The sequence below is a fragment of the Larus michahellis genome, chromosome 12, assembly GCF_964199755.1.
Source record: "Larus michahellis chromosome 12, bLarMic1.1, whole genome shotgun sequence".
Taxonomy (NCBI): domain Eukaryota; kingdom Metazoa; phylum Chordata; class Aves; order Charadriiformes; family Laridae; genus Larus; species Larus michahellis.
In genome coordinates this window covers 2,427,330-2,452,308 of record NC_133907.1, presented here as the reverse complement: position 1 = coordinate 2,452,308, position 24,979 = coordinate 2,427,330, and the positions used below count along the sequence as shown (strand labels likewise).

The following is a 24,979-nucleotide window of genomic DNA, read 5'->3' as shown; positions in this document are numbered from 1 at the left end:
GATTGACATACTGCTTTCCATCTGTCACAGACAGAGAGAACAAACAGAAAGGGCTGTTCGTCACCATGCATGGCACACCAATGGTCACAACGTGTCACAAGACAGATCCCGAGAGGCTCACTCTCAGGAGAAAACACGCTTCTCTCAGCGATCTTTACGGCCTCAATGCAGAGAATATAACTATTCATGCCACCTACACTACGGTGACAGCCACGGTCCCATGATGAAGCAAGGAACAAAGTCTTACCATACCCGTCAATCAGCTGGCTATGAATAATGTCAAACAAAGTGTTCTGTCAAGCACTGCGCTGAACCTGTAACTCCACAGTGACTCGTACCAGGTGATCAGGCTCCCGGTAACACGCTTTGCTTTCACAAGCTTAACTCTGTAGATTGGAGTGACCCATACAAGCTCACAGTCCCCAGCAGTAGAAGGTACAGGGAAATCTTTTCCAGAGGTACAGTATCAATAAGATCAGTCCCAGACTTCACACAGTTCCCACCTATTTTAAACTCCCACTTGAATTTATTTTTAAAACCAGGACAATAAAAAACACAAGACTTTGCAAATCACTTTATGAAGTATCTAATTTGCTCACCGCTTTCTGTGACACACGTGTCAGCATCTATATGAGAAGAGAGATGCAGGCACTCCTTGTACAGAGAGGCTCCACCTTCACAGCTTCTCTCTGAATCCAAAGGTGTGGAGATTCACTGCCTGCTGAGCAGTGGAAAGCTGGACCTTTACTCTCCACACCCATATGCCAGATGAGGCTGTGGAAATGACCTCTAATAGTTGTCTGTAACATTATCTCATTCGCTTACAGCTCTAGCAAGTACTAAAAGTTGAAATATGCCATGCCATTTATCTGGATAGGGTAGTAATCCCTCACGCTTGTCATCATGTATGCTTGCTCCTTCTCAAATTCCATTCCTCAACAGAAAAAAAGGAGGGAAAGAAAAAGGAAAAACACCCAAACAAAACACCTTATGTTTGTGTCACTAAGATCCTAGGTCCTCACAACTTATACATCAATTAAAAAAAAAAAACAACAAACACTAGTACCTGTTCAAAACAGCCTGTAAGGTTTTAAACATGCAATTACTATGACTTAGTTAATTCAACGTAACTAGTTACTCCATACTAACTTGTTCTTCTATGTTAATTCTCAACAAAGACCCAGCTGGTTAACCAGAAGTTACTCCTCCTAAAACAAACATTTACATTTCTATAGAAAGGTAAGCATTTACAGCTGGAGTAGCTAATTTGACTGGAATGTGGTTCAGCCAGATGAGATTTGAAGCCTGCCTGGCTGACTACAGCTGCAGCCTCTTATTCTCCAGACCTGACAGTGAAATTTCATATTATGCAGCAATTCTGGAAAAACACTGCTTTGTTGACACCATCCTGCTACCTTTACAAATCCTGGTCGTTCTGCTCATAAGGCACATGTTCTACCTCTACGAGACATATACAAAACACTAGGCCATGTTCATTATACATTGAATCTACTTGTGAGATCAAGGAGCATTTAAGTAAACCCAAGAAAGGAAACAGTAAGCAGTCATGAAAATAAACACAGAGATTCCCCAGCATGAGCAGGTGGGGTGTTAGAAGTTCAATACACTGGAATTAAAGTGCCACCAAAGAATTAATGAACTAGCACATTCATCAGCTTTTTCACATGCCTAGCAAGGTTTTGCTGGATGTGCGCTGCCACAGCAAATTTTAAAACAAATTAAGTTTATTTATTAACTTGAATGTAGAATACTTGCAAGCAATGAAAAAAATCACAGCCACCTTCCCCTGCTCCCAACAAAAAAGCAAAAAAAGTCAGTGAGGCTTTCCTCACAAAAAAAAAGAAAAAAAAAAAAAGAGAGAAAAGAAAAGAAAACTTTTTGTCAAATCTCATAATAAAAATACTGCACGACTATTATGGGGGGGGGGACAAATCCCATGAACTCTGAAAAGACACTCAATTTTCAGGTTTTTGCTTTTTTTTAATGGGTCAAAAGGGCACAAGCTCAATTTAATAGAAATAGTATGGACAGAATTTAAAATTAGCTTGATACAAAGGAAAACTCATTCCGTGCCCCATTTAATCCACCTAAGAGCATATGTTAATAAAGAGCAATATTTTCATTAGCCTGGTATCCTGGGTTCAGGATGAACCTTCTGTCCAGAAAGAGATGCCAAAAGAGCCAGCAAAAGATCAAATATACACACCCTTCATACTGACACTAAAAATGATAAATTAAAAAAAGGAGAACAAAAAAACCCAACAGTCCTACAACATGACTGGTGAATAAGAGCCCGACCCACCTTCTCTTGAGTTGCCAGCTGAAATGAAACATATCTGTAGTACTTCAAGGGACAGAAATAAATAGCTTGAACTAGAAGATAAATATTCATGTGTTTTTGCTTCATATACATCTCCTGAAAGCATCAAACTACAGTGTTTCATCTCTGAATGAAAGCTTCAGCAAGGATGAATCTTAATTGACTCATGAAATTAGGTTACCAACAGCACTGGATCTAAAACATCTATAAAAATTAGCCAAGAAGTCAATTTAATTGGCAATTTAGATACCTACTGTAATTATTATGCACTTAAAATCTCTTCAACCAGAGAACAGCTACACAGATGGCAGAATCCAGAAGAGGATTTTATTTACCAAGTTAGATTTGTTTCTTACTCCAAAGTTTGTAGTAGCATCTCCACCAAAATGCCTTAGCAAGATGAAACTCCCTCCGCACCCACAGTAAGAGAAGGGCAACTTCCTTCTCAAGTCTGTTAAACAAAGTGCAGAGAGGGTGAGCGAAGAGCAAAGCATCCAAAACTGATAGTTTACCTGAACTTATTTTTAAAGCACTTGAAACAATGGTGGTGGCAAACTGAACATCTGAAAATTTAGCTTTGAACACGAGCCAAACAGATTTATGGCAGAGAGAATCACGTTTTGTTCTCTCAGGAATACAGATTTTTTTTGGTGATACTTCACAAGAATTAAAGCCAACTGAAACACTACGAGCCTGGTTTGCAACTGAGTTCAGGCTATAAAATTTGTTTCTGCATCAGAACAAACCACAATAATTGTCCCACGCACCGAGTGCTGTCCCCAGCACAAACCTACAGCACTGCTATCAGAAGCATTATTTATTGAATGTAACAATTGTAAAGATGAAGCTGAACAGAAAATACCCCAGCAGGATAGTGATCAAATACCTACGGGAACCAACGGTTATCCCCAGTTTCACTTCAGACAAAAATTCTGTTCTGTGGCTAAGGATACTGGCTCATAGAACTTCTATCAAACTGAACAAAGACCAAGGAAACTTGATTCCAGCAGATTAATGTTTTCTGATGCAAAACACTTCATTGAAATTCCCACAGAATTCTGTAAATGTTCTTTTTTTACTCTACATCAAAATTTGAGACACTTTTCCACCTGAAAGCATCTGGTACAGCCTTCTTTGGACTTTGTAGCCTTCCCTTGGAAACTACTTTATTGTCCACAATCATAAAAGATCACAAAATACTAGTTTACGTGCCATCCCTACCAATGATGCATAATGCTAGGCTTGATCATGACTGATACACCAGCTCATTTCTAGACACACTGTTTAAAAAAAAAAAAAAAAAAAAAAAAAAAACAGTAATTCAATACTGTCTTGTAAAATTAATTGCTTCTTACTAGTTCCCTGAAGGATTTGTTTTATCTTATTTGTAAGAGAGACAAGGTGGGAAGTAATCAATAACTCCAAGTACAGTGGCTTTGGACACAAGTGTCAATTGATATATAATTAATCATTTATGAGCACTTCTCTTTGAACCAAAAATTACTTTGAAGATAAAATTAAATATGCTTGAATACATCTCATCATAACATAACCACCCCTACAAACTGATCACTGCAGTTTAAGAATGTGAAGACAATTACAGCATACAATATCACTAGAGAAAACCCCTAGAACAGTAAAAATAGTTACAGGTTTAGTTTATAGATCTTCCCAGTAAAAGGCACTTTTTAAGCTTTGTCTCTGGGGAGCCATTCTCTCCAGGTAGGTGTAGTTTTACATTTATTCTGTAAACGGTATCTTACAAATAATTTTCATGGAGCCTCTTAAACAATTATGATAGCAATCATATTGCAAATAACGCAGGATGACAACAGCTGACTAACCTAGTGCAAAGCCCTACAGCACAAGAAACCCTATTTTTCTGCCTATCAGCAATTCCTCACACACTGAAATTCCACAGCACGAGCTCATGCGCACAGCTAGCAGACTATTTGCTAAAGAGTTTTAAGATGGTATCACAAATTTGCAAAAGCTTTAGGAAGTCAGAGTTTCTCCTCTGGCTGAATTTCCTTTAAAGCTACATTTATAGTAGATCCTTAATGAATTCCAGTATAAGGGTGTTACTATGCTTGCTCTTGTCAAGAGATTAAAGCAAAACAAAACAAACTTTGACTTCCCAAGACAGGACAAATATCTCTAAATAAAGTTCAGTTTTAATAAAGAATCTACCTATGTATCTGCTCGGTAACATTAACCCACTCAGATAATAAAACGGTTGCACAGCCCTTAGAACTACATTTAAGACAAAATAAAGCCATATAAATAAAGTTATTTGCATCTCTATATATAGATAGCATTTTTGTTTCACTATTACACAACCGTTCAACAGTTTCATAGGCGTTGTGCAAAACCTATAAAGAACACATGCACAGAGGAGAAGTTCTGTTCTAACAAAGTTCTCATTTCGTCCAGTAAACAAACATGCTGCTAAATGGCCTGTTACAAATAGGCTGGTGAGCTAACTTCTCCATAGCCTTCGCATGTACGACTTTTATAATTGAGTGTTATTAAAAGGATTCTCGTTCTCACTTGATCGCACTGACACATCGTAGGGAACAGAGTCTACATAGGCCTCTGCCACCTCAGTGGCCAGAGCTGGTTAGGTCTGAAGTGAGCAACGTGAACCACGGACACCTCAGAAGAGGTGTCCATCTTCCAACACCTCTTCCAACACTATCTTCCAACTTTCCGTTCCATCGTTGCTTTTAACTATCACTAAAACCAAAACCCAATGAGATATATTAATAGATTCTTTCAGGAGCCCCCAAAAAAACTGACTCAGAAGAGTAAAAACAACAAGAGTAAAAACACAACGAAGTTATCCATTCATGAAAACACAGTTCTTGACCAATATCGTAAGCTTGCAAACTTCTTTGTAACACCCCAAAGGTTCATAGCACCTCAACAGCCACAACCCGTATCTCATCTAAAACTCTGCACAGCACAGCAAAGGAATTGAACTCAAACAGGAATGCCATAGATCAAAATTCCCATTCAGTCTAATGCCAGCACAGACATTACGTGTCCAACAGAGCAATATGCAGTTTAAGTTTTGGACCGTAAAACCTAGAGGGCCAAGATTAAAAGGTCCAGCTGCATTTCTGTAGCTGCAGGCACAATTCACCTTTTGTGCACACTCCCGCCAGATTTATAAACAATCAGAGGACAATGCTATCCAGCCTCCTGCATTTTCTGAATGGAGGGCTGCTGTAATTTACTAGAAAACCGTCTCATTAAATTCTGTGCATAATAAAATATACTGTAATAATCCAAAGGATCTGTCTAGACCAGCAAATGAATTTTCAATTGTAACTGTATTAAAAAAAAAAAAAATCAAGTTTAAGTAAACTTAGTCTATTCTTGTAACTTATTGATCCTGAAAATTAAGACATTATCTTTGTGCACTGAAACAACAATAAATTATTGAAGAGTATAACTGAAAGTAATGGTAAGCCACATTTGACACATTCTAATTGCTTACTGCTCTCATGCAACTTGCTATTACGAGCCTTTAAGAATACAAAGTAAATAATTACATCATCATACGTTCTTCTACAAAGTAATTATTAAGAATTCTAGAGTCAAGATAATGTATTCTTTAATTCCAAGTTCTATAGTAGTCTATTCCATAAAATAACAAAAACCATAAAAGAACTGATATAACACAGAACCTATATTTTTTTTGCAACAGGAAACATATCAAAGTCCTGTATCTTCCAAAGTGGCAGATACAGGGTGACCTTCTTTTCCATTGCTCTCACTTTCCGATGTATTCAGCAAGGTGAAGATACCTCTGTGATCAGTTACATATTCAAACTCAGCAAAAACATTCAAGATGTAGCGCACTCCGTATTTAATGCATATTCTTTGCACGTCTGATTTTCTGCATTTCTTCCAAAAAATGTAAGAGAACCAAATATTTTAGTTATTTCACAGAGAAGAGACTAAACGCTAGTCTCTTTCAAAACATCATATTAGCGTCAAATACAGACATTTCTTATCAGATATCTTCATGATTCAGGCGACAAAACTGATACTGAGCGAAGGGCTAGAAAAAAAGCCAACTTGTAAACAGAAGTTCTAGTTATCAAGTAGCACAAGGTAATACTGCATTGTTCAAGGACAAGTTACTTCAAGTACCAAAGCTAATGAATTATCTGCTTAAAAATTCACTGTACTTGCATGTGAATCTTGCTTTCAAACACAAAAAAAAAAAAATAAAAAATATCATCTGACTGTCACTACAAACAGTGATTTAATAATATAGCCTTATCAAAGCAAAAAAACCCAATTGGTATGTTTTCCAGCCAACACTAAACTAACAGAAAGCAAAGCTTTCCACCTTTGTTCTAGGTCAGCATGTGTGAACTTCACACAGTAGAATTCACAAGAAGAAAGACTGCAAGAAATACATTTCAATCATAAGACCCGTCAGCTTAAGCAAGTATGTATCATAAAAAGCAGCAACATTATTAAAACTGATTTAAAGAAACCATCCAAGAGTGAAAATTACCCTCCATGATCAGTTACCAAATCAAGCACATTTGCATAAATGTTAGCAAACAAATTACTACATGCACCGCACTGCTTTTCAGTATTGCATCAAGTGAAACTTTTAACCTATCTAGTTTCAACTTGCAGGCATAGAGTTTGTTGTCTAATCATAATTTTCTATCTTGAACTTTCGTCTTCTGTTTATAAGATTATATTGGCATGGCTGAAGAGCTAGTTTTGGAGAAAAATGGCATATTTATTCCTGGACAGCAGATGTCTCAGTGTTTCCTGTCAAGCAGTCCCTGAAGTTACAGGTTCATTATGAGGTGCTGTTGGTTCAGGACAACAACATTAAGAATCACTCCCAAACTTATCCTAGATTGCCCTCAATTTTCTGTCACGTGGTCAAACATTTGCATGACTTGACAACTATTTTAAGAAAAGCTATGTTTACAGTAACTGAAAACCCAGGGGATTACTTAGGGGAAAATCACTGCTCGGAATTTCTTGCTTCCATGCTAGTTTAGCCAGTTCTCCTACTTCCATCCCACGGCGCAGTGCTTTATGTTTGGAAGCTACCCAAGTCACTGCTTCCAGAAATTGCCCTGAGGTTTTAGAAGTCCCAGAGCATACTGGTATAAAGTTTGTAAGATGATATATATGTGGTTGCCCCCAGATGTCAATGTGAACGTGGAGTTACTGAACTTTGGAAGGTTAAATTGGAATGAAACAACTTATTTTTTTCTTGCAGGCATAAGCTTGGAAAAAGGAAACACTATGAGAGGAGTGGTACCGAAATGCTAATCTACACTGCAGATCTGCATCTCCTTTTCCCTTTTTGAAAGCTTAAATGAAGACTATGTATTTTAATTGAGAAAATTCACAGTAAATGAAAGCGATATCTGCTTGCATTGAACATGCTTTGGCAGATACTTCTGAGGGGAAACACAAGGCTATGGCAGACTTAAAAACCAGAAGGCGATTTCAAACCTACATCTGAAATTCTGGCCTGCAAGTGCTGCAGAGTAACAAACCGCTTCCAAAAGGAGTCCTGAATCCAAAGACACAGATAGCAAAACATGATTAATATCCAAATTAAATAAATGGCAACATAATTTATACCTTTGTTACCATGCAGAAGTTCTGGTGGCATGTTATTTAAAAAAAAGCCTTTTTTCCTGCTATTTTTCCCGCTATTTTTCCCATCTTGCTTGTCTCCCTTTCAGGAGCTCTGTAAGAGAAACATTGAGTAGGTAACTGAAGAAGAAGGAAAAAAAAAATAAAAAACCCAACTCAAATAAATCCTAACTGCTCACTGAGCTCCAGCTGTGGCCTAAAAGGCCCCTTGAGGCTCCAGTACTGCGCTGAAGCTGAGCTCAACACATTCATCTTGGGAACGGAGCGTCGCAGACTCTTTTGCTAAACTACCCAGCTCCAAAAGCAAGCAGGAAAACAAAATAAAATGAAAATCGGAAAAGTCCCTACGCTGGGACTGATAGAGCTCCACTGGCCTGCAACCCGCGCTCTGCGCAGCAACGTCCTTCAGCCCCGCCACCTCCCCTGTCCCCGCGGAAGAGCCCCACGGCTGAGAGAACGCTCCCGCCGCCCAGCCCGAGCCGCCCGGGGCCCGCCGCCCACGCTGAGGCTCAGGGGCGCAACGGCACTTCAGCCCGACGCGCCACCGACCCGGCTGCACCGGCCTGCGGCCCCAGCGGGGCACGGGTCCCGCCTCCGCCGGGGAAAGGAGAGCGGCGCCGGGCTGGCGGCGCTCCCCCGAGCCGCTGACCGCCGCCTGCCTCCGGCTGAGCTGACAGGACGGCCCACGGCGCTGAGGAGAGCCGTCAGCGGCCCACCGGAGAGGGGACCCCCACGCCGCGCCGGGCCCAGGGGAGGCGCTCCCGCCCTTCCCTCAGGCGGGGGGAGCCGAGCCCGTCCTGAGGGGAGGGGCGGCGGCGCGGCCCGGCGGCATTACCTTGCACCGCGCTCCCACGACGGCCCCTCCGCAACACACACACCCCCACCCTCCCCCCCCGCGTCCGCCCCGGCACCGCTGACACCCAGGCGGAAGTGCGGCCCTCGCGGGGGCCGAGTGACGCGCCGCTCCGCCAATCGCAGAGGGAGGCCGCGCCCCGCCGTCTCCAAAGAGACCAACCAGCTTCCCCGCCCAACTGCCCGGGGGCGGGGCGAATGCTAATCAGGCGCCGAGCCTCACAGCCGCGGGCCGCACCACCGCAGGGGTGACTGCTGGCCAATGGCGCGGCGGAGGGGCGAGGATATGCAGATGAGAGAGGCACCGGCATCCCCCGCTGCGCAGAGAGGCCTCAGCGGGCGCGTTTCGGGGGGGGACGGTGCCGTCTCCGGGGCATAAACGCACAAGATCGTGCTGTACTGGCACAGCCGCAGCGTGCTTTATGGGACGGCTATACTGCAGCCAGCTGTGGGGCGAAAGCTTGGCTCACCATAGCCTATGTAGGACAAGGTGTTTAGTGAGGGGTGGGGAAGAGATAACAGTATTTCTATGTCGCGTGTTTGAGGCGGAGGTGGGTGTAGGGTGGGGAGGGGTTGTATGGGTGGTTTTCCTGTTTATGAGTATTGATTTCAGCGCGTTTGGGAGCGTTAGCCGATTTAGTCAGCTCTCTGAGGTTTGGTGTGTGACGCCTAGACACCAGAGCATCGCACATCGGGGCATTCCTTCATCCAAGTAACGCCCAACATCCTTCGTATCCTGCCAGTCCGTGTCTGAGGTACCCCTGTCTGTCCATCCAGCTGCTCTGAGCCGGGTAGACAGATGTCTGGAAAGCCCAGAGAAATGGCCGGCCGAGCCGTGGGCTGGTGGCTGGCAGCGTAGAGTTGCTCGCTGGCAGGTGCCTGTGTTTCTGCAGCCCTGAGCTTGCACTTACTCATACACAACAGGTAACGGCAGGTAAGTTCATAATAATCCCCCTCACATCAGAGTAACTGCTGGCGTGCTAAAGCAATTGAGACTATTTGTAGGTGTTGCTGGAGTATCAAAACTGTGAGTCAGGAGTTTCAAATTAATTTGACTCAACATTTCTCTCAGATAACAACTGTTCTGCTCTTTTTGTTTACCTCCTCATTTCTCAGTCTGCAAGGTGTTTTCCTTCACGTATGCTTAGACTTCTTCCGTGATCACAGATTTGAAACTTTTTTCCACTGAAATGTCTACCTCCCTCCCTTTTCATACCTGAAAGGTAAGGATCGAATGCAATCTCATTGGAACCAGCAACCAGGACTTTAAAAGGGAAAAATAAAAAAGATTACAAAGCATGGAAGTACTGGAACAGGCTGCCCAGGGCAGTGGTGGAGTCGCCATCCCTGGAGGTGTTCCAAAGCCGGGCAGACGTGGTGCTGAGGGACACGGGGCAGTGCTGGTTAACGGCTGGACTCGATCTTAAAGGTCTTTTCCAACCAAAACAATTCCATGATTCTATGCGCAGAGCAAGGTGCATCAGGAGATCAGCCACTTTGCTTTTAAGCAAAGACCCACAACAGTAAGTGTGTGTCAATTTAATGATTTGCTGACTGAACAGGCCTTTGTCATGAGTAGGCAGCTGATCTGGAAGAGTTCTCCAAAAGGATCATGGAAAGAGAAATCCACTGATTCAATGACCAAGCAATACTGAATTTGAGTAGTTTTTTTCAGGTCTTCATGGAAGGTGTGAACCTTCTGAGCCTGCCACAAAAACCCTTCCCCCACGCATTTTGTGGGCATTTGAGCTAAATGCTCGTGCTTAGCAAAAGCAAGGCTAATGACAATTTCTTCCTTTTTTAAATATTCAGAGGCTACTCTCTAGTAATCCAAAATCAAAAACCACAAAACTGGACAGGGAGAAGAGTCTAGCTCCGTATTTGCCTCCTTCCTGTGTTGGCAACGAGGAGAGAGAGCAGTTACCTTTTAAAGGAGAGGGCATGGAAAATTTTGCTTTGCTGGCAAAAGTTTTGCAACATTAATTAAAACGGGGGTTTACAGTGGAAAATATTGAGCAACTGTCTGAGGCATAGGTGTAACTGTCAGCTCCACCTGTAATAAACCCAACTGCTCCCCTCCTGCAGAATAACACAATCTGCTTAGAAAAACTGATCCAGGCAAACCTTGTCACTGCGGCAGATTTACCAAACCTGAATTGCGACAGAATGAGGAAGGGCAAAATGGAAAAACAAAACACTGAGTCTGTGATCTAGTGATAATGCAGGGAAATGTGGCACTTCACAGCAAAAATACTGATCGCCTTTCACCAGTGGTATGTGAGCAGAGACAAAAGCCTCTTCTCTCCTCCTCCGAGGGGTACGCAGCTTGTCCACACTTGAAAACTAATTTGGATTAAGGCAGGGTGTGAATTAAAAGCAAAGGAGCAATCCCAAAATATCTCTGGGCAGATAAGCCCCCCCCCCGACACCGAGGAATCAAAACAATTGATTAAACATACCATCACTAATTGCAAAATCAGTGGAGAAGGGAAATAATCGTGTTCAAGAGAGAAGAAGGTCATGGGGATGGGGCAGGAGCTCACAGCCCGGGGCAGGACCAGCCCCCACCACCGCGCCGTGCCCAGGTGGAGATGGTGATTTTTCACATCCCATTCCCCGCAGGTTTTGTGTTAAATATTAATTGTGATTCTTATAAGACGGCACACCCCTGCCACGCCGTGCTGGAGGCTGGGCAAACAGGGAACGGAAAGAAACTTTCTGCCTCAGAGAGCTTGCGGTAGCAGAGTCTCCCTCCTCCCAAGTGAGAGGATCATAGAATCATTTAGGTTGGAAAAGACCCTTGGGATCATAGAGTCCAACCATCAACCCCACTCTACAAAGTTCTTCCCCACACCATATCCCCTAACACCACATCTAAATGAGTCTTAAACACATTCAGGGATGGTGACTCCACCACCTCCCTGGGCAGCCTATTCCAGTGTCTGACCACTCTTTCTGTGAAAAATTTTTTCCTAATGTCCAGCCTAAACCTACCCTGCTTCAGCTTGAACCCATTCCCTCTTGTTCTATCACTAATTACCTGTGAGAAGAGACCAGCACCAACCTCTCTACAGTGTCCTTTCAAGTAGTTGTAGAGAGTGATGAGGTCTCCCCTCAGCCTCCTCTTCCTCAAACTAAACAGTCCCAGCTCCTTCAATCGCTCCTTCTAAGATTTATTCTCCAGGCCCTTCACCAGCTTCGTTGCCCTCCTCTGCCCTCGCTCCAGCACCTCGAGATCTCTCTCGTATTGAGGTGCCCAAAACTGGACACAATACTCAAGGTGTGGCCTCACCAGTGCTGAGTACAGGGGGACAATCACCTCCCTCCTTCTGCTGGTCATGCCATTTCTAATACAAGCCAGGAGGCCATTGGCCTTCTTGGCCACCTGGGCACACTGCTGGCTCATGTTCAGCCCCTTGTCAATTAGAACCCCCAGGTCCTTTTCTGCCGGGCAGCTCTCCAGCCACACTTCCCCAAGCCTGTAGCAATGCGTGGGGTTGTTGTGGCCCAAGTGCAGGACCCGGCACTTGGCCTTGTTGAAGCTCATACCATTAGCATTGGCCCATCGGTCCAATCTATCCAAGTCTCTCTGTAGACCCTCCCTGTCCTCATGCAGATCAACACTCTCACTTAACTTGGTGTCATCTGCAAACTTACTGATGATACACTCGACTTCCTTATCAAGGTCATCAATACAGATGTTAAACAGAAATGGTCCCAACACTGAGCGCTGAGGAACACCACTTGTGACTGGCCACCAGCTGGACTTAACTCCATTGACCACCACTCTTTGGGACCGTCCATCCAGCCAGTGCTTGATCCAGCAGATCATACGCTCATCCAGGCCATGAGCCTCCAGTTTTTCCATGAGAATTCTGTGGGGAACAGTGTCAAATGCTTTTCGAAAGTCAAGGTAGACAATATCCACAGCCTTTCCCTCGTCCAATAACCAGGTCGTCTTGTCAAAGAAGGAGATCAGGTTCGTCAGGCAGGACCTGCCTTTCATGAACCCATGCTGACTAGGCCTGATCCCCTGCTTGTCCATTATATGACTTGTAATGGCACTCAAGATGATCTGCTCCATGACCTTCCCTGCTACCGAGGTCAGACTGACAGGTCTATAGTTTCCCGGATCCTCCTTTATGCCTTTCTTGTAGATGGGTGCTACATTTGCTACCCTCCAGGCCATTGGGACCTCCCCAGTTAGCCATGACTTCAGGTAAATAACAGAAAGCGGATGCTGGATGCTATGTCCAGTTACAAGTCAGCCAGACACCACTCTGCAAACTGGGAAACATTTGACTCTCCCACAATCTGAAATAATAAAGGTTTCTTCCTGTAGCCTGTCCCATCTCGCAAGATAGACATGAATTCTACTGACGATAATAATGTATTTTGAGTTGCTGGTGCTGAAAAAGGGAAGATATTGTGAGAGAGCGTCACATAAATTTATTTAATATAAAAAAGACATTAAAAAAGCAGACATTGGTAACACTGATAAGGCTTTAGTGAAAAACATGGTAATGCTGAAACCACATGAATTTTAACCAGAATCTCAAAGAAAAGCAATTCAAGAGAGAAAGGAATCTGTAAATAATGAGGAACATGGCAAAAGCTGAATAAGTAGAAATAGCCAGTCTGTTAAAAGGCTGAATAAGCGTGTTCTTTGTAGCGGCATGGAAAGGAAAAGACACAATAGCCTGTATCCTCCACTTCAGTGACAATTTCCCTGGGAGCTGCACCCGTTCAGCCAAGGGCAGCTCGGGGGCTGAGCCACTTCTCTTCGATGTGAAATAAAGGTTTGAAAATCTCCATGGTCAGAGTTGTGAAACCTTAAAAGCCGAATGCGGAGCGCACAAGGGGCTTTCCGCAGTAAGCCAGAAAGTTTCTTAAAAAGCATGCTTTCTCACATACTCTCTGCTGAATCCTGAATTCTTCTAATTCCAGATATGACTCTTGGCACTGCAAACTCCCGCTCCTGGAGCCGAGCAGAGATGAGCAGGAGGTTGTGCTCAGGATAAAAATAGTCGGACAAAACTAGGTCGCTTCCATATCCCGTCCCGTCTTCCCTGGGATGAAAGTCCATGGGTTTTTTGCATCTCCAGAGCAGGGAATATGGGGAAGGATCAGCTTTGACTCACAGCTTCCATCCCCCCCATGCTTATATAGGGTTTGGGAGGCACCGTGGGGGGACACCAGAGCCCCCATGGAGCCTGACGTTAGGAACCCACTCCCACTGAGATCCAAGGAGCTTGGGCTGTCTGTTTGAGGAGCAGATCTGAAGATGCTCTGTTTTCCCAGCGCCCAAGCACCATCGTGCTGCCGCCAGTTCATCTGCCAACGATCAATGATGCTTTATAGCCTAATAGATGTTTATTTGTCAAACTTGGCCAGAAGAGCATCTTATTTAGAATTAATTACAATGTCTGGTTTTAGCTACGTGTACAGCAGCATGGCAAGTTACCTCGAACTCTTTGGGCCGAATTTCTATCTATGGATGGCAGTACTTACATCAGAGATTAATTCAATGGCTTGTGTGATGCTTTCTCTCTGGAAATTGAAGTCAATAGAAGCTAATTATAGTTATTGATGCAAGATCGGAATTGGCGTGCGAGTAAGGTTTAACCTGTCTGAGTGCTTCCTTGGTAACTTCTCTCTGTCTCCAGGATCGCGCCATCACAAGCATCTACGTGGGATGGGTCTGCACCAGGCAGGGGGAAGGGATGCTCCTCACAGCCCACAGCATGAAGGGTATTTTTCTTCGGATGCTCCCCATGCCGAGTCAGAAAGTCATACAGATTTCATTTCGCCTGCCCAGGTAGTATGGTGGTGTTGCTGATGCCGGGTAAATTAGTTTCATTATTTAGTGAATTAGATGCTATTAATTCAGTAGCACGGTGTTTCCCCTCATCAGCACCAGTTCCCTCGCCACGTCGCTGGCTTTGTGGATGAACAGGCAGCAGAGGGCTGTTTCCTGTGCCGGCCACACGTATTTTTCGCCTGTTGCTGATGACCCGTCTGCCCTGTGCCCCACAGCACGGGGACGAGCCGCGGGGCTGCCAGAGGTGACAGCAGGAGGACAACTGCCCCCACAGCTGGGGTGCCACCTCCTCACACCGCAGCATGGAGCTCAGGCATCTGCCGAGCCTGGGAATGGGCTCGGGCCACCTCAGTGCTGCAGTTTCATAAAAAAATCTCTGGATTTTAACCCTACTGCTTGTAGTTGCCAGGAACACCTGCAAAAAAAAGCCCCAAAACACTGGGTATTGCAGATGTAAGGTTTTTCTACTGATACACTAGAGACTGTTCCAAATCAATTCAGCATGTAATTTTCTTTAGCTTTGTAGAATTAGCACCTTTGATCCAGCAAATATTTATATGCACATATTACTTGCTGGGACAGTCTCCTGTACTGAATGTAACAAAGTCCTGTTCACTGGTCCCTAGGCAACCACTAGAATAAACTAATTAGTAACTACAAATTCATACACATCCATCGAAATAAGATCCAGGTTAATTTTATGTTGCCTCAGTATCTTCTGTGCTTGAAAATTAGCAGCTAAACTTTCTGGAAAAAAATTATACTACTTTTCAGATTAGTTTTAAAGATAAGTACAAAAAGGGTCTTATAATGAAATTCCACCAATAGAAAAAAAAGGAATAAAATAGGTAGGATGTTTGAGCATGAGCAACAAAAAAAATCAGATCCTGTCCCAGATCCTGTCCCAGATGGAGCTGGGAAGTTTGGCTCTGGATCTGAAGTCTGCTATACAAGCAATCCCCGACAGGCCAACAAACTAATGTGCCTCCCTCATCAGCTTCTGTGTCAGCTACAGCTGACTCTATTTGCTTTTAGCCCAGAGGAGGAACTGGGAGCAGAAGGAAAAGAAAAAAACCCTTCATTGATATTCACAATGATGTCTTACATGTCCAGCGTTATTTTTGTCCAAGGGAGCTCCTTCAGAAAAGGGGAGAAAACAAGTGATTAGGTGGAAGAATGGCTGTCAGGAGTGAAGAAAGGACCCTGTTGTGGAGGAAGGGGCTGTATTACTCTGTCCATTAAAGTACCATGAATCATTTTGATTACTGGGCGTATATTTGGTAACAGAAAAGTAAGGTGGACTCAGCCTGGGCACCGTGGAAAAACAGGGTTTGTTACCTTAACTAAGCTAAGTGCCAAATTAGAAGTCTCTAATGATGAAGGCAGATTGAAATTGCAGCTGGCAAGTGGCTGTTCCCTCACCCTGACAGTGAAAGGAGGATAAAATCCCTCCTTGCCCCCAGTTCCACACAGAAGCAATGATGTCCTGGACCCAAAGCAGCCTGGGGAGCTGTGCTGAGGCGAAGGTATTCACCATGGGGGAAAATCCAACCCCTGAGCTTTGTAAGGAGAGAAAGGCAGACCTGGGGGTCTGCCTGGCTGGGTTGGTGGTGTTTCCCAAGCGCCGAGCACGAACGCCTGCATCCCTATCCATCCATCCATCCATCCATCCATCCATCCGTCCGTCCGTCCGTCCCTGCAGCCACGGGCGGCAGGAAGGAGCCCTGCCAGCTGGCTGCCTGCTAAGGGTTTTCAGCAGTGAGAACCCGCTCCACCGGCATCGCTGCCCAGCGCCCCTTCCACATTCCGATTTATTCCTTGTCACCGGGGATGAGGACCCGGCTGGGAAAGGGAGGAGGAGAAGGCCCTTTACCTGCGCTCGGCCACTCTGGCTGCAAAATACACTTGCGTTTTTCAAGCCCTGTCACTAGGAAGCAGATTTTGCAGGTACTTTCCCCTCATTTGCACATAGGGAGGGTTTCTCCCTGGCTGACAGAGCTCAATTTTGGCTCCAAGCATGGCATTTACACTGGCGGGAATAATGTCCAAGAAGGCACGACTCACAGGAAACTTCTAATTGACCAAGATGTGATTCATTAGAAGGCTTGCACTGGCTGAATTAAAACAGCATCACAAAAAAAAAAAAAAAAAATCACTGAAAGCTCCAGGCTGTCTGGCAAGCAAGTGCCCCAGTGACCCTGCTGTGCTGGTGGGCATGGCCAGGGCTTCTTGCAGGCTGCTGCAGTGCCGGAGATGCTGCTGCTGATGCTGATGCAGCTCGAGCTGGGTTCAGCTCAATTGTCCTCCCTCGATGGCTCCCCGGATGCAGCCACTTGTTTTTAATCAGTGGCTTTGCACAGACCAGAAGCAGCCCTTCTCTGGGAGCGTGGAGGCAAAGGGAGTGAAGGCTGGGGCAGGAAGGAGTGGGGTGAGGAAGGAACAATGACCAATGAGCCTCCGATTTCCTTGAATTAATAGTAGAACCACAGAATGGATTGGGTTGGAAGGGACCTTTAAAGGCCATCTAGTCCAAGCCCCTGCCATCAGCAGGGACACCTTCACCTAGACCAGGTTGCTCAGAGCCCCGTCCAGCCTGGCCTGGAACATTTCCAGGGATGGGGCAGCCACCACCTCTCTGGGCAACCTGGGCCAGGGGCTCACCACCCTCAGCGTAAAAAATTTCTTCCTGTGTCTCCTGCACACCTCTGCCTGAGCACAGGGGAAACCAGACACGCAGAGGTGACTGGAAAGCCAGGCAAGAGACGGGGACAGTCAGGGAAGAGATTTCAGCCCACCAAGTGTGAGCACGGGAGCGGCCGCTCAGCCCTCGCTTGGGTTGAACTGAGACGGTTCAGCGTTCACCTCTTTCAGAGCCCTGCAAAAGACTTTCATGGAGACAGTTTCCCAAAGTCAAAAAGACAAATGATTTATTAAAGCAACAGCGGTCCACCTGATGATGCCCAGCAAGCCCAACCTGGTATCCAGTTGTAGAGGGGAATAGATACGCTCCCGGGAGAGGGATGTTGTGAAATTGGGCTCTCTGGCTTCGCAGGCACCGAGGTGACAAAATGCAGTGGTTGGAAACCAGACAACCAGCCCTCGCTGGCCGCGCTCAGGTCAGCACGGCGTGTTCCTCTCGCCCAGGGAGGGATTAGTCCAGAGCAGCCCCGTGCCAAGTGTCAGCGAGGAGACACAAGTGCCCTTTCAGCCACGGTGAACTTTATCAGGTTTTCGGTAGGAAAAAAAAGATGTATCTGCTCACCACAGCAGCCTTGTGAGGCTGCACGCCTTCTCACCGCTTCAGGCAAACCGAAGGGGAAGGGCTTTTTCATATCTTTTGTATGTGCAGCTGCTATTTAATGTAAATGTACTTACCAGAAATTGAATAACTCCCACGTGAGTAATTTTATACCCATCCAACATTTAAATTATGAATGCAATAATCTTCAGCACCACGAGTTACAAGGCAAGGCTAGAATTCCCAAGGCAAGAAAAGTCTATTTTTAGACCTTTCAAGCTGAAATTTTTACTAGATGTAGAGATTTGCTTCCTTCTGCTGCCCCGGGTGTTAATCTGCATTAAAAGTTTCAGGGTTTTGTTTTTCAGACTTTTGGGTGGCGCCTGGTCAAACACCAGCAAAACAAACCAGCTACTTTCTGCCAGCCATCTCTGGGGCAGGAGTGGAAGAAGGAACCCCCCGCGGTGCTCTGCAGCCCTGCCCGGGGAATTGATTGCCTAACGAGGTTACTCTGAGACCACAGAGAAATGATGAAATCGGTTGTTTCCCTTGGTGACATCCTCTGGCTGGGACGCAGCCTGGCTCAGGAGCTGCTTGTGTCCTCCTCGTGCAGGGGCTGTGCTAACCCTCCCCGAATCCTTCCAGTTTCAGTCCATGTAGCCGGCAGCAGTTGTACACTGCTGCTGTCTAGAGATTTCAGGAAAGATAATCCTGACTCCTGTTTGCAAATGCCATTTAAATTCATTGGTTATTTTCCTCTCTAACTTTTTTGAGGGTTTTTTCCTGTTGCAGGGACTTGGTGTTTTACTTGCTCTTCTTCTGCATGTGGTACCCAGGAGAGACCAAAACACGGTGCAAACCTCTTGTTATGTGGCAGTAAGAGAAAATAAATGAGAGAGAGAAGCGGATCAGATATGCCACAATAACCAGCAGCTCCTTTCTGCTGGGCCCCACGAGGGCTCTGTGTCACCTGGAGCACGGGAGAAGCACTGGATCAGGATGAGCAGCGCAGGGGCAGGTCACCCTTTGCATCACATAAAGGCATTTATCAGCAGGGCTGATAATAACTGGCTGGTGAGATGTGATGCTCCTTCCAAACCAGGACCAGGGAGGAATGCCTTCCATGCCAAGCTCCGTCTGGGATTACAGTGGGATGAGAAATCCCAGCCCTGGCACTCTCTTCTCCAGACAGATCACCCTGTTGCTATTTCTTAATCAGACGCTGCCAAAATGGGAGTTTAGTACCAGCTCGTCTGCTCAAACCCAGCTGTGTGGCCACTCGGTGACAAGAGCTAAGCACCATTATCCTGCCTCTGAATATCATATATGGACCATGTGTAGAAACAGATGGGAAATCTCTGCAGGAGCCCATGTAGGAGCCATGAAAGGCTCCAGGAGAGTAGCTGGACCTTCATTGCCTCCTCTCTGCAAAGAAATGCACTGCTTTCCCTGATGCCATCAGGCTTACGTTGTGCTTGGGGAAAAAAAAAAAGAGAGGAATTGTGGCAAATGGAGATGCAATTCTTTTAAAATGTTGTCTTTTTAGAGAAGTAGCAGCAACAAAAATTACACGAAGATCAAAGAGAAAGGAGGCTGTACTCAGGGACAACTCAAAAATAATATAGGGCAGTCGCTGAGCAACTCTCCGATGCAAAGTATTGCTATTTTCTGGTACCTCCCCCATCTGCACAAGAGGGATGGTGTCTACTATTAGCCAAAGAAAAAGTCCGTATGATTGCCTGAGTACAATTAGATGTAAGGTCTTTGCAAACAGCTCCTATCAGTCAACCTCAAGCCATTGATCTTACATCTAAAGCACTTATTGAAAAACAAATTATGCTTTTTTTGATCTAATCAACTATTAAGGATTCTTTTCTTCCCTTTTTGAGGCTGGGTAAATAAAATTCTTCCATCAGAACTTGCTTAATAATTATTCTGGACACACAGTGGACCAAATCCTGAGTGAGAAGTGAAGCGATGACTCAGAAACCAAAGGCTGATTTCTTTTTCTCTGGTCTTCTTTTTTGGTTGGAATAGCTATTCTTTAACCAGGCGTTCACACAATTTGGTGCACAATGCTAAATGCATTCCCATAATCAGGGTATTGTCTGTTATCTGCCGAGAGCAGCAAAGCACATGTGCCGGGGGGATCTGCCTGCTGCGAAGTGCTACCGGAGGATTTTACCTTCCTCCGCCCGCAGCTGCTTCGTCCCCATCCTGCTTTTGTGCGGCTGCTCGCGCTCCGTTCCAGATGCAGAGATGCTGCTGTCCTCTGCGGAGGGGCAGCGTGTGCCCAGCCCTGGGGATCCTCCGGCATCAAGATCGCGCTGACACCATCAGCATCGCGTGGCCCGGGAAGGGCCGGGGAGGGCAGATGCCATGACAACTCCAGAGCAGGGCTGGGACCTCAGTCGGGTGCTCGCCATCCTTCGCTCCTGCTGGGGTCTCTGGGGAGGAGGTGTTTAGATCCCCGATAGCCATGGAAATATGTCGCTTCATCTTGTTTTGTCACAGAAGTGAATAAACTCGAGGCTCCAAAAAATGAGGAATTAGCAAGACTGCCTCGGGGCTGGCGCAGGCGAGCCGGGCAGGCTCTGTGCGTTCAGCTCTCTGCACATCTGGAGTACGAGGCCGTGGCCCAGCGCCCGCAACCCCTTGTCGCACACAGAGCAGTGCAGGGGAAAACCCCGGAGCTCCCCTCACCTCCACCCGAGCCGGCAGAAATGTGGGAACCCCACTTTTCCATCACCTTCTCCGGCGTGGCGGGACAGGGACGAGACTCAACACCGCGCCAGGCAGGGTCCCCATGAGCATCCCCAGAGCGGGGTCAGCCACAGCATCGGGGACCCGCCGAGCCCCCGCACGGCACTTCTCCCCGAGGGGACGGACCCGAGGCAGAACAAACGCTTGACCCACGCTGGCACCGGCACGGCAGGGCTTGCCCTGCTGTTTCCCAGTTTTTTTTTTAAAAATGCCCCTTTGAAAGCAGTGCAGCCAGCTCGGCTCTGCCTCTTGGGTGCTGGCAGGCTGCCACCCTTTAATTAAGTCTGCTGTTATGTCTCACGCTGGTGGCAGCGTTTCAGAGCGGCAGCGCGGAGGCTGTGGGAATCGGCGCCGGAGATCAGGTGGCTGCGGAGCCAGGTGATGACTTAGACATTTGGGCTAATATTCCAGAGTGTCATGGTGTCAGAGTCCATGGTGTAGTGTCAATATTACCACCCTTGCCCATCAGACCGGCTGGTGAGCACAGATCCAGCCAGAGCATGGAAAAACGCCTTTGCCTGCAGGGAAGGGGGTGGCCGGGAGCAGAGAGCATCGGTTTGAGACCCAGCTCCTCAATTCATGGCACAAACCGTGGGGAAAAGTGCTGCCAGAGCCCTCTCTTAGGTCCCCGGGTACCACGGTGCTGGGAAGGCAGCTCAGCAGGCACAAAGCCACACACACCTCCACCCCCTGCACACTGCAGCCCACACCCCAGGGCTGCCGCCGGTCCCTCCTGGCCAAACTGGGCCGGAGCTGAGCTCCCAGCCCAGGCGAGAGGAGCAAGGACTGAGGAAGGGGCAGGTTTAGCATCTCTCACTGCACTGGAAACAAGATCTTAGGTGAAATCCAGGTAGTTTTGCCTCCACTTGTGGTCACTGCATAGAATCATAGAATCACAGAATGGTTCAGGTTGGAAGGGACCTTAAAGATCATCTAGTTCCAACCCCCCCTGCCCTGGGCAAGGACACCTCCCACTAGACCGGGCTGCTCAAAGCCTCATCCAGCCTGGCCTTGAACCCCTCCAGGGATGGGGCACCCACAGCTGCTCTGGGCAACCTGTTCCCGTGCGTCACCACCCCCACAGTAAAGAATTTCTTCCTGACATCCAATCTAAATCTAGCCTCTTTCAGTTTGAAGCAGTTACCCTGTGTCCTATCATTACACTCCTTGACAAAGAGTCCCTCCCCATCCTTCCTGTAGTCCCCCTTTAGGGACTGGAAGGCTGCTATAAGGTCTCCCCGGAGCCTTTTCTTCTCCAGGCTGGACCCCCCCAGCTCTCTTAGCCTGTCGTCACAGCAGAGGGGCTCCAGCCCTCTGAGCATCTTCGTGGCCCGCCGCTGGACCCGCTCCAGCACGTCCATGTCCTCCTTGTGCTGAGGACTCCAGAGCTGGACGCAGTGCTCCAGGTGGGGTCTGACCAGAGCAGAGTAGAGGGGCATGTGCAGCAGCTCAGGCTGAACGCCGTATCACACGCACGTCATTAAAATTAGAGTCTGTGACTGGCTGCGTTTCAGTGTTCCGGACCCTCTTTCTCTCAAGACGCGACTTTATTTTGGTGCTCTCTTCCACCCCCCTGCTCCTGGCACTGCCTCCCGGCAGCAGAGCTCTGTTCCCCCCCGGCCCCTGCCGTTGTGCAGCCCCACGGCTGCGCTTTCGTGCCAGTGTGCAGTGACCGTGCGCGGGACGCGGTGATGGGGCACAGCATGGCGTGTCCCCACCTCAACCCCAGCTTTCCAGCAGCCACCGCGCTGCAACTCCCTGTCCCCGCTGCCCGCCGCGGCCGGCGGGGTGCGAAAGCTGGAGCAGCTGCTTTGGAAAATCAGCCTCACGTTGCAAAGTGCTTTGGGATCTCGGCTGGGAGGTGGGACTCTGCCTCCACCAAGTGATCGGCAGAAAGAAGAGGAGAGAAGAGCCTGCTCCAGGCGGCACTTGTGTAAGCGCAGGCTGGTGCCCAGCACCCTGCCATTGGTATTCTGCCGCTTGATCTTCATCGGCTGCACCCGCCGCCCTGCAGAAGCTCATCGCTCCCTCGTCCCCACAAGGCAGGCTGATTCGATCTGCTCGGCTTGCAGATAATGCCATAGACAGAGCCATGTTGCAATTAACTGTTTTCCGCGCTCTATGCTAATGAGAAGCAGGAAGAGCATGCACAATGGCAGATAATTACAGGCCAGCAATTACCCACACAATCCTCTCTCCTCCTTGTCCTCGTGCTGCTTTTTCCGCTGCTCCACACTTGCCACGAGCCTGACACAGGGACCGGAGCCGTGAAGGCGACGAGCAGAGCAATAGAAAAGCTCTTTGAAGCGCATCCCCTGAAGCTCCGTCAGCCCTGACGGTTGCTTCCCGCCATGCTTCTGCAGGGCTGCGCGGCCGGGGCAGGGAGGGGGAGGTTCACTTCAGCTGGGCTGAGCTGCTAAAATTGGTATCATCATTAAAAAAAAAAACAAAAACAAAAACAAAAAAAAAAACCAAACCTTAATCATGATAATTGAATTAGAGGAATATTATGGAATATTTCAAGCTTGCTTTCAAGAGAGCCTCTAACTTGCTAAAACTTTTTGAAGTCTAGCTGCTGTGAATCGCAACCCATGTGCTTTCCAATCGCTTTCATTTCTTGCATCAAACCATATATCTATTTAGGAGCTGTTTTTCAAAATACTGTGCACTTTGCACAGTTAATTTGGATGTGAAAGCCTGCCAGTGTGTGCCAATGCTCAAAAGAGGGCTGTGACAGCCTAGGGAGATCACACGTATAATGTCGACGTGCGCGAACAAATAAGCACATTTTTATACGTGCAAGCTCAGATGGGGTCGCTTTGGAACTGGTGAAGTGCTTTAAAACAATGCCATAATATTCTTAAATGCCAAGTGTCTCACGAAATGCTATTCGGAATCAGTTGCCGCTCCTTCCCAACCTGCCTGCAAACAAGTGGGATCCACAAAGCCCGGCTGTGGGCGCTGGGAACAGCATCAGCTGCGTGCGATGCATTATTAACAACTGGAATTATTAACTCTGTTTCAGGAAACCGTTCTGTGCCTCTGCACGCAATTGTTTGCAAAATGATTTGGACAATTCATCTTGTACCTGAGCAAATGCAATTAATTTATCGCTGTGCTCTGCGATCCCTCCCTTTCTGTACCCCGCCGTGTCCTGCTGGCAGGCAGCGCGGACGGGCGGCAGAAAGGGAAGAGAAGGGGGCAAAGCATCCGAAGGGCCGGGCAGAGCCGCGAGCCACCCAACTCACAGGGTGAAAGTGGGGCACGATGAGGGGAAATTAAAAGAGAAATTGCACTGGGGTCCTGGCTGGGAGGCAGCAGCAGGATGGCAGGACTGGTGAGAGGTGGGGAAGGGAATAACCCAGCTCCTCACCTTCTGCCAAAGCTTTTAGCCACCAGGGAAATGCTAAAGGCAACTGGCACCAGTGTGGTGCCCTCCTCCGTTCCCAGTTGCCCTGACCGTGCTTCCCGGCCAGCCCCAGTGCCGGCGGCAGCTCCGGGGAGCACCCTCTGCCCGCGGGGAATCGCTGCTTTTTCTCTCCTTTAGCATCCGCTGGGAAGTAGGAAACCCCAGAGTGGCCCGAGAGAGACCCTGTGGGAGGCCGGTACCCGCCAGACTCTCTGTGCCCTCACGCCAGGTGCAGGTCTGCATCTCCTTCCTATTTTTGCCGCTCATCCTCTCTTTCCCAGGCAAATTACTGAGGAATCCTCCACCCGCCCAACACCGACCCAGCCTCCACCAGCTAATACCACCTGCAGAAATTGCACGGCAGAGTTTCGTGTCTGGTTGACATTCACTTTCAAGCTTCCCCGTGTCTCGTAAGCCCTGTGAAAGAAAGGGAAGAAGAACAAAAGAGACAGGTGGGGAATTATTTCTCACTTTCCCTTCCCTGCTAACAGGCGACGATTCACAGCCTCTGCGGCGGAGAGGTGTGGGAAGAGACGGGGGAAGAGGAGTTTCTGTGGCCGCTGGTTTTGGGATAAGCGGGTAGGTTTGTCTTGCAGGCTAAAAGGAGACCTGGCTCCTGGTATCCCCCAAATTCTCACTCCTATAACGTGCACTCCTGCAGGCAAATTGCTGGTTGACCGCTGTCCCCCGGAGGGGCAGGATCCGATCAGACGCCCTGTGTGTTACCAGCCAAGGGCCAGGGGCTGACAGCAAACGCCCCCAGAAGGGAGACCTGGTTCCTGCACAACTTGTTTTCCTGCAGCTCTTGTGTGATTCAGTCCCCTAATTCACACCGGAGGCGTCTGACGTTGTTCCTTGTCCTCGGCTTCTCCCACCTCCAGCGTGGCTGCGCCCTGGCTCGGC

General features: G+C 47.3%; 1 protein-coding gene across 3 annotated transcripts in view; it reads right to left on the bottom strand.

Annotated features, from left to right (window-relative positions):
- The window catches only part of OSBPL2 (oxysterol binding protein like 2), a 36,538-nt gene extending 27,520 nt beyond the window's left edge, over window positions 1–9,018 (bottom strand). The window contains exons 1-2 of one of the 3 annotated variants that reach the window (XM_074604898.1): window positions 8,829–9,018; window positions 7,979–8,087 (exon numbers count right to left, since the gene is read on the bottom strand). The gene's annotated coding sequence lies outside the window, so the exon portion shown is untranslated. Of the gene's footprint in view, window positions 1–7,978; window positions 8,088–8,542; window positions 8,799–8,828 lie in introns of those variants that run through there. The other 2 variants (XM_074604899.1, XM_074604900.1) reach the window with 2 other exon arrangements.
- Between the last annotated feature and the right edge of the window lie 15,961 nt (window positions 9,019–24,979).